The sequence below is a fragment of the Microcaecilia unicolor genome, chromosome 10 (assembly GCF_901765095.1).
Source record: "Microcaecilia unicolor chromosome 10, aMicUni1.1, whole genome shotgun sequence".
Classification (NCBI taxonomy): domain Eukaryota; kingdom Metazoa; phylum Chordata; class Amphibia; order Gymnophiona; family Siphonopidae; genus Microcaecilia; species Microcaecilia unicolor.
Window position 1 is genome coordinate 120,823,340 of NC_044040.1, and position 8,274 is coordinate 120,831,613.

Below are 8,274 nucleotides of genomic sequence, written 5' to 3' on the forward strand. Positions count from 1 at the left end.
GGAGCGATGCATCATGCCAGCCAGCTGCCAGACCAAAGGGAAAGGGGGTGGAGAGAGGAGGATGTGAGGTGCCACATCTAAGGGGAAGAGGGAGGAAGGAAAGCAATGGCAGGGAATAGGAAAAGGGGGGGTGGAGAAAGGAGTGAGAGTGATGGGAGCAAGAAGGGAGGGAAGAGAAAGGTGGGATGCATGAGGACGCTGGAGGAGAGAGAGAGAGAAAGTGGAAAAGTGCAGGGGAGAGCCAGGGACATGCAAAAGAGCAGGAGAGAGTCAGAGAGAGATGGGGAGAGAAAGAGGGGACATGGAAGAGAGCAGGGGACAGCCAGAGAGAGAGATGGGGAGCGAAAGAGGGGACAAGGAAGAGAGCAGGGGAGAGCCAGAGAGAGATGGGGAGCAAAAGAGGGGACATGGAAGAGAGCATGGGAGAGCCAGAGAGAAGATGCTGGATGGAAGAGGAGAGAGAGAGAGATTAGTGGAAAGATGGGGAGAGAAAGAGGGGACATGGGCAGGAGAGAGAAGCTGCTGGGGAGAAACTGGGGGAGACCCTAGCTGTCAGACGGAGAAATGCTGAATGAAAGGAGGGAGAAAGAGGGAAAATGCTGGAAGGAGGGGGCAGAAAGAGGGAAGACACTGGACGTAAGGGTAGGGAGGGAAAGAGGAAAGACACTGGAAGGATGGGGATAGAGAGGACATGCTGAATGGAAAAGGGTCGAGAGAGAGAACTGTTTAGAAGGAAGGGGAGATAGAGGGAGACAATAGACGGAAGGATTGGGAGAGGGTAATGGGTAGAAGGATGGAGAGAGAAAGAGGGATGACACTGGATAGAAGGGTAGAAGAGAAAGACATGGATGGATGGAGGCTAGGGAAGAGAGGAGAAAATGTTGGACACGGATGGAGGGAAGGAAAGACAAAGGAAGGAGATGCACACGGATGGAGTGGAAGGGAGAGAGGAGAAATGCTGGACATGGATGGAGAAGAGGAAAGACAGAGGAAGTTCATGCACATGGATGGAGGGGAGACATGCTGGATTTGGATGGAGGGGAAATTGCTGAATTTAAGGGCTGGATTGGAACACTTTGAGGGCAGATGCTGAAACTGGAGAAAGGATAGGGACAGGGCTACAGATGGTAGACAGGACGCATAAGGACACAGGAGGATGGTGGACATGTAGAGAGAAAAAATATCAAATGGAAAGAAGACACTGGGACCAAAGCGAATAGAAAAACTAAATGATCAGACAACAAAGGTAGAAAAAAGTATTTTATTCAGAATTTATTAACTGGAATATGTCAGCTTTTGGAAATGTGCATCTGTGATATTTTGTATGTAAGTTTCAATTTTTCTAGTATTGCTGCATGCTGAGTCTGACTTCTTGAGGTAACTTTCCAGTTTGCCTTCATATCTGTTGTGTCATGTGTTTTTCATGTGTAATCAAGGTGCAGTATTCTACTAGTGTGTAGTATTTACAGCCCTTTTTGTTTTTTGTTTTAATAGGTTGTGTACTGGTGTTTTAGAGCCCGGTGTAATTACAGTGCTGCTTTTCCACGCATAAGGTAGCAGCTCATCCTGTCCTTGGAATTAGTGCTGTTATGGTTTGCTAAGGTTATGAGTGTGTTTTTGCACAAGTTTGTGTATAGTGTTTTGCAGTGGAGAGATTGTGTATTGGCATTACTGAGGTGGCACCAAAACATCGGAAAGGGTTTTAGAGCCTAAATCATGACACACTACTTCTTGAAGGATCTACATATAGTTGTTAATAAAAGGAGCTCATTGTGAACACTATCCACCCTAAAAGGGTGTTTTGTGGCTCTACATGAGAATTGTGATATTATGATCCCTTGTTTCATATTGTTGACGGTCTGCATTTTCTATATGGGTGGTATATTGGTGTATTAGGGTCTGCCTAGTGTTATGGTACAGTAAGGTTCTGAGTGTGTTTTTGCACAAATTTGTGCATAGTGTTTTGCAGTTGAGCGATTGTGGTTAGTATATGCTTTGAGCAACCACTTTATTCTTTGACATATGATACATATCTAATATCTAAATTTAATAAAAGGTATTGTGACTATTTTATTTTTACTTATTTTTTTTCTGTGTTAATTGTGGCTATAAGCTCCGCCCCTGGCTCCACCCCTAACCCCGCCCCCTTTAGCCTCCCCAAACAGTTGGGCCACCGACCACCTATGAAGCCGGGGTTTCACAGGAGGCGGATGTTGCTGCTGTAGAGCCCCTGGGTGGCGGTGCTAGACCCGGTGAGCTGAATACCAGTTTGATAGATGGAAGATCATTGGATTTTGTGAATCCTGCGGTGGTAACCCTGGATAACATATGGAGTGTGCTTCAGGGTCTTCAAGCAATGGTGTCCAAATCTGCACAAGAGACTTCTTTTTTAGTAAGTAAGGTGGGTGAATTATCTTTGTCTTTGGAGAGCACTAAACAAGAAAATAAGACTCATTTGGAACAAACTAATATCAAGATTAAAAAGCTAAAAGGAACAACAGTAGCTATAGTCAAGGACAATGTCCTAATTCACAGTAAATTGGAACAAATTGAGAACTTTAATAGGAGACTGAATTATATATATTGAATTTTCCTAAGGCTGGGGGAATGTTAACCTGTGGATTTTCTTAAGAAATACTTTATAGAAATTCTTCAGTTTTCCCCAAACAAGATACCTCCTTTTCAGGGCCGGTCTTAGGCAGAGGCGACCAAGGCGGCTGCATAGGACCCCGCGCTTAAGGGGGCCCCACGTGGCGCGCTTCAACTCTGCCTCTCCCTCCGACCCCCGCTCGCTCGGACCACATCATCATTATGATCCCGCTCACTCCGGACCGCATCATGATCGCTTCGCTCCTGCCACCAGTGCCCACCCCCCCACTGAGCTCGCCGTCAGCTCCCGGTGCCTTCCAGTCCCAGGACAATGACAGTTGCAGCGATGGCCCGGCCCCAACAGACAGTTGCAGGCACGACAGCTCACCCCAGCGTTTCCCTTCCACCTTCCCGCTCAATGTCCCACCTCCTTCTGATGAGGTATTTCCTGTTTCCGCGAGGGTGGGCTGGATTCATTGAGCGGGAAGGGAAAAGGAGCTGGAGCATGGTCGGAGGTGAGCCATCGATTCGCTGCTGCCAGTGTGAGTGCGATTTAAAAAATAAAGAAAGTCAAGTGGAGCGCCTGGAGCAACTTTGTGCCACTGCCAGTGCCATTCAAAGGCAAGGTATGAATGATGATAGCTTTTCTTATAAAGGAACCAAAGTGCTCTTGTTGATTTGCGAATGGAACTCAACCATTAAAGTGATGATCTGGTGGTTCATTTGTGCAGGTGAGCCATCGCTGGTGCAAATGCTGTGCGACTTAAAATAAAGTCAAGTGGAGGAGCTGGAGCAAGTTTGTGCCCAGGGCTGGTCTTAGATGCTCCAGGCTATCATTCTTCCTAAAACCGGTCTGGTAGGGGTGTAAAACAAAGGTCTTGTCTAAGAAGTCACAAAGTTGGTAGTGAACAATTTTGGCAATGAATGGAAGGTTTGAGATGGGTCAGAAGTTTGCAGGGTCAGAGGAGTCAAGGGTGGGTTTCAAGACTAGAGCATGCTTCCAGGCACTTGGAACACTGCTGTTGGTTAAAGAGATTTGAAGGATGGGTAAAAATAAGGGGAACACATGAGGTGCTAGATGCTTGAATAAGTGAATGTGCCAGGGATCAAGAGGAGAGTCAAAGGGGTTCATGTCCTGGAGTAGAGTTTTGAGGGAGAAGAGGACGATAGCACTGAAAGAGCACCAGGAAGACTGAAGTTGGGCAGCGCTCTCTGGAGGGGGAGAGAGAGGGATGAATGAAGGAGTTGAGTAGGGGGATGAGAAAGGGGAGAAGAGCTAATTAAGGAGGATTGGTGTATTCACCTTGTTCTGCTAAAAAATGGCAAGAGTACCAACAGGTAGCATAGAGGGGTCAAAAGTAGGGGGCTCTGAGGTCAGGGGGGCTAGGGACCTAATGATATTAATATATAGTTATATAGCCCGCTGCTTTCAGTTTAATAATCCAAAATATGGGCAAACCAACTTAGAAGTGAGAGAAAAAGTGCATAAAAGAGGTTTGTGGAGGAAACACTAATATTCCCAGTCCAGGATCAATAGCACTAGACTATTGCAACCTGCTGTTCACAGCTCTCCTACTGAACCATCTCTCTCTACTTCCATCTATTCAAAATTCAGTTGTGCAACTCATCTTCCACTAGTCTCCCTATATTAAAATAATTCTCCTCAAGTCACTTCAGTGGCTTGTTCACATTTCTGGATACACTTCAAACTTTTCTTACTCACCTACAACATCTTTAAGTCTGTGACTCATTACCTCTCCTCTCCTCTCTTCTCTCTCCCTATATCCCTCTTTGGGACAGGGCTGGTGTTAGACATTCTGGGACCCAGGTCACCTACCTTGCTAATTCAGGCAAATTTGGGGTCCCCTGTGGCATGAGGAGTCCATTAGTTTTTTTGTACAAGTTTAGCTTCATTTGTCTTTATTTGAAGTTTCATAAATAAAAAATTTTCTAAAAATGGAATAATCTTTTCAATGGGGTGGAGCTAGAGTGGGGGTGGAGCTAGGGTGGGTGGGGCTAGGGCAGGGCTAGAATGGGGCCCCACCAAATTGGTCTGCATAGGGCCCCGCACTTGCTAAGACCGGCTCTGCTCCTTTAATAAGGTGTATTATTTACTAGTTTCCTCAATGGTAAGAGGGACTTCCCTACAAAATTCGGAGAGTGCAGCTACAGTCTACCTACAGTTTGCCCCTCTCTTCTTCCATCACCTGCCCCTCTCTCCTCTCCACTTCCAATCCAGCATTTCTCTCCTCCCCACTTCTATCATCTGCCTCTCCTCCCCACTTCCATCCAGAAAGTCCCTTCCTCTCTCCTCCCCACTTCCATCCAGCATTTCCCTTCTCTTCTCCCCACTTCATCCAGCATTTGCCCCCTCTCTCCTCAAAACTTCCATTCAGCATCTCCCTATTCTTCCATCCAGCATCTCCCCCTTTCTTCCTCCTTTCAGCCAGCATCTCTTTCCCCCCTTCCATCCAATGTTGTCCCTGTCTCTCTGCATCTTTCTGTCTAGCATCCTTCTACTCCTCTTCTGGCTATCATTTTCCACCCCTTTCCATTCTTTCCAGGTCCATTGCTGTTTCTCCCGGTGAGCAGCAGTGGCAATCAAAACAAGCAGTAGCAGGTTTGGGAACACAGTGCTTGGGTACACGCTGATGTCTCTGCCAGTTCCGTGCCATGGAACAGGAAGTTGACATCAGAGGGACAGGGGAAAAAAAGGTGCCAGTACGCTGTACTGGCACGTGAAGGCACAAAAAAAAACCCTGACAATAATAATGGTGATTTCAATTACCCTAATATTGACCGGATAAATGCAACATCAGGGCATGCTAGGGAGGTGAAATTCCTAAATGAAATTAAGGACTGCTTTATGGAGCAGCTGGTCAAGGAACCAATAAGAGAGGAGTGTCATGGTTGTGCCCAGGTTCCCTTGCTTACAGACACCCTCGGCCCCCGGTGGTTAAACCTTGCGGGTGCTGGGAACTGAGGGCTTACCGTTTTCAATGTTCCAGAAGATATGCTGGTCCGGTCCGGATCTTCCAGCCTTCCAGAGTGTTTTGGGAGTTTTTTTGGGAACCAAGCAGTACCCGTACTTAGTGAACTCCCTTGCCTTATTAACCACCTGGGTAGGTCTCTAGTTTGCTTGCAACAGAGGTCCTCAGAGGTGTTTCCTTTGGTGAGAGTTGTTGCCGTGGGTCTGTGCTATTTTTTTCCCTTTTGTGCCTTTGACCCTGCTTGTCTCCTGGATTATCTCCTGCCTGCTGCCTGCCCAGACCCGCTGTTTCTGGACTATTCTTCTGCCTGCTGCCTGCCCAGACCTGGTTTGTTGTTGGATTATTCTCCTGCCTGCTGCCTGCCCAGACCTGGCTTGTTTCTGGACTAGTCATCTGCCTGCTGCCTACTTGGGACTCCAGCGGTTTCTAGTGTGACCTGCTGTTTGTCAGCCGGCTGCTGTGTCCTGCAGTTCTGCCTTCCTGTCCTGTCCGGTAAGCCCTGCTGGCCGCTTGCAGCCAGGAGCTCAACTCCTGGTGAAGGGCGGCTAAGTTTAGGTGAAGCCTTGCTCCAGTCCACTGTGTTCCAGTTCCGTTTTGCCTTGTGTTTGGGTGATTCTCCTGCCAGCTGCCACCTCTTGGCAGTGGTCCAAGGGCTCACGATCCAGAGGTTCGCCGGGAAACCTGACAGATTGCAAAGCCATGAGCTCGGAAGAGTCACCCGTGGTTAGGGAGCTACAGAGACAAATTGCTCATTGTTGCAAACTTTTTGATGACTCGAGTCCACGGATAGAGGGACTCGCCAGGGACATGACTCTCCAGATGGATCGATTTACAGAGATATGTGTAGGACAAGTGCCAGGGACCAGGAACGCTGCAAGGTTCGGCGCCACCCCTTGCAGATGCCGGTACCAGCTAGGGGTTCGGTCACGACAGGTATCCGTCTTAAGTCACCACCGAGATATGATGGTAATCCCAGAGACTGTAGAGGGTTTCTCAACCAGTGTGAAATCATTTTTGAGCTTCAGTCCCAAGATTTCCCCACGGAGAGAACCCGGATAGCTTACATTATGTCTCTTTTGTCCGGTCCAGCATTAGCTTGGGCATCCTGTCTTTGGGAGAAGGACGATCCGGTGCTTCATGACCTCCAGGGGTTCCTGGATCAATTTAAACGAGTTTTTGAAGAACCTGGGAAGGTTACGTCCGCAACTTCTGCACTCTTGAGACTCAAGCAAGGTACACAGGACCCTGGGGGACTATGCGATTAGGTTCTGCACTCTAGCCTCTGAATTAGCTTGGAACAATGAAGTTTGATCGCCGACATTTTGGCAGGGGTTGGCACCACAGATTAAGGATGAACTGGCAGGACGTGAACTCCCCACCAGGTTGGATGAGCTAATCAAGATCTGTACTATGATTGATATTCGATTCCAGGAGCGTGGCAAAGAACGGCGCTCCATAGAAAAGATTGGTATGAAGATGCAAGCCATCAAGTTTTACCACCGACTCCTCGTCTGCGGGGGTTCCCCTGCAACCACCAGCAGACCCATGCAATTAGGTCATACCCCTCTCACGATTCAAGAAAAACAGAGGTGTCGGGACCCTCAATCTCTGCTTGTACTTGTGGTGAGACGGACACTACGCGGTCAACTGTCCACAGAAACCTGGTTCCTTAGGGCCAGGTTTGACTGCAGGCACAGTAATAAGCCAATCTTCTAACATCCTGCGTACCCAGTTCCTAATGCCAGCGGTACTCGATCTAGGTCACAGACAGGAGCATACTGAGGTCTTTCTGGACTCTGGGGCGGGTGGAAGCTTTATAACCGCATCCCTGGTCCAGCAACTTACATTCCCACCATAGACGGTCGGTAGCCCCAACTGTTTGGGGAGGCTAAAGGGGGCGGAGCTTACCTCCATACGCTCCGTGGCAGCGACGTCAATGAAGAAAAAGACTTACAGGCTCGCCGCCAGCTTTTCCTTCTCTCTGCACACAGTGTCCCGCCTTCTGCGGTGATGCATTCCTGTTTCCGCGAGAGCCGGACACTGTGTGCAGAGAGAAGGGAGAAGCTGGCGGCGAGCCTGTAGTCTTTTTCTTCATTGACGTTGCTGCCACGGAAATAAAAGATGAAAATGCGCGGGGCGGTGAGGGTGGCGCTGCACCATCAAGCGGAAGTCAACGATTGGGCTGGGGAGGACTCTAGCCTCCCCAAGCCTCTTATACGGGGCGCCTATGATTCCCACACAAGAACTACCCAAGACCATCCTACTCTTTTCAGTGTATGGAAGTATTCAAGGATATGTAAACACTCAAACGGTTCCCGTGAGCTTACAGATTGGCGATCACAGGGAGGATATCTCTCTATATGTCCTTCCCTCAGCAGTACAGCCCATTGTTTTGGGTCTTCCCTGGCTACAGAGACACAATCCAGTCCTGGACTGGGGAAAGGGTGAGATCGTGGACTGGGGCGAGTCGTGCCGAAAACTTTGTTTATTCCCTGACACCGATAGTGTGGTCAGTGAACAACCGGACCAGGACTCAGATGCATGGAAGGATATTAGTGACTCCCAGGACTCTACAACTGTTACGAGGGGAATGACCTGCGCATGTGCATTACCCCCGATCAGCCAGTGCCAAGCGGAACTTGGTAATGTGCCCAGGCCCCAGGGTCAGCCAACAGGAGTTCTAAGACGATGCCTT

General features: G+C 48.6%; 1 long non-coding RNA gene across 1 annotated transcript; it reads left to right on the plus strand.

The window, feature by feature from the left end:
- Positions 1-2,223: 2,223 nt before the first annotated feature.
- Positions 2,224-6,588, plus strand: LOC115478839. Its single transcript, XR_003943581.1, has 4 exons — positions 2,224-2,234; positions 3,094-3,097; positions 3,528-3,531; positions 6,513-6,588. It is a non-coding gene; the product is annotated as an uncharacterized LOC115478839 (long non-coding RNA).
- Positions 6,589-8,274: the final 1,686 nt, after the last annotated feature.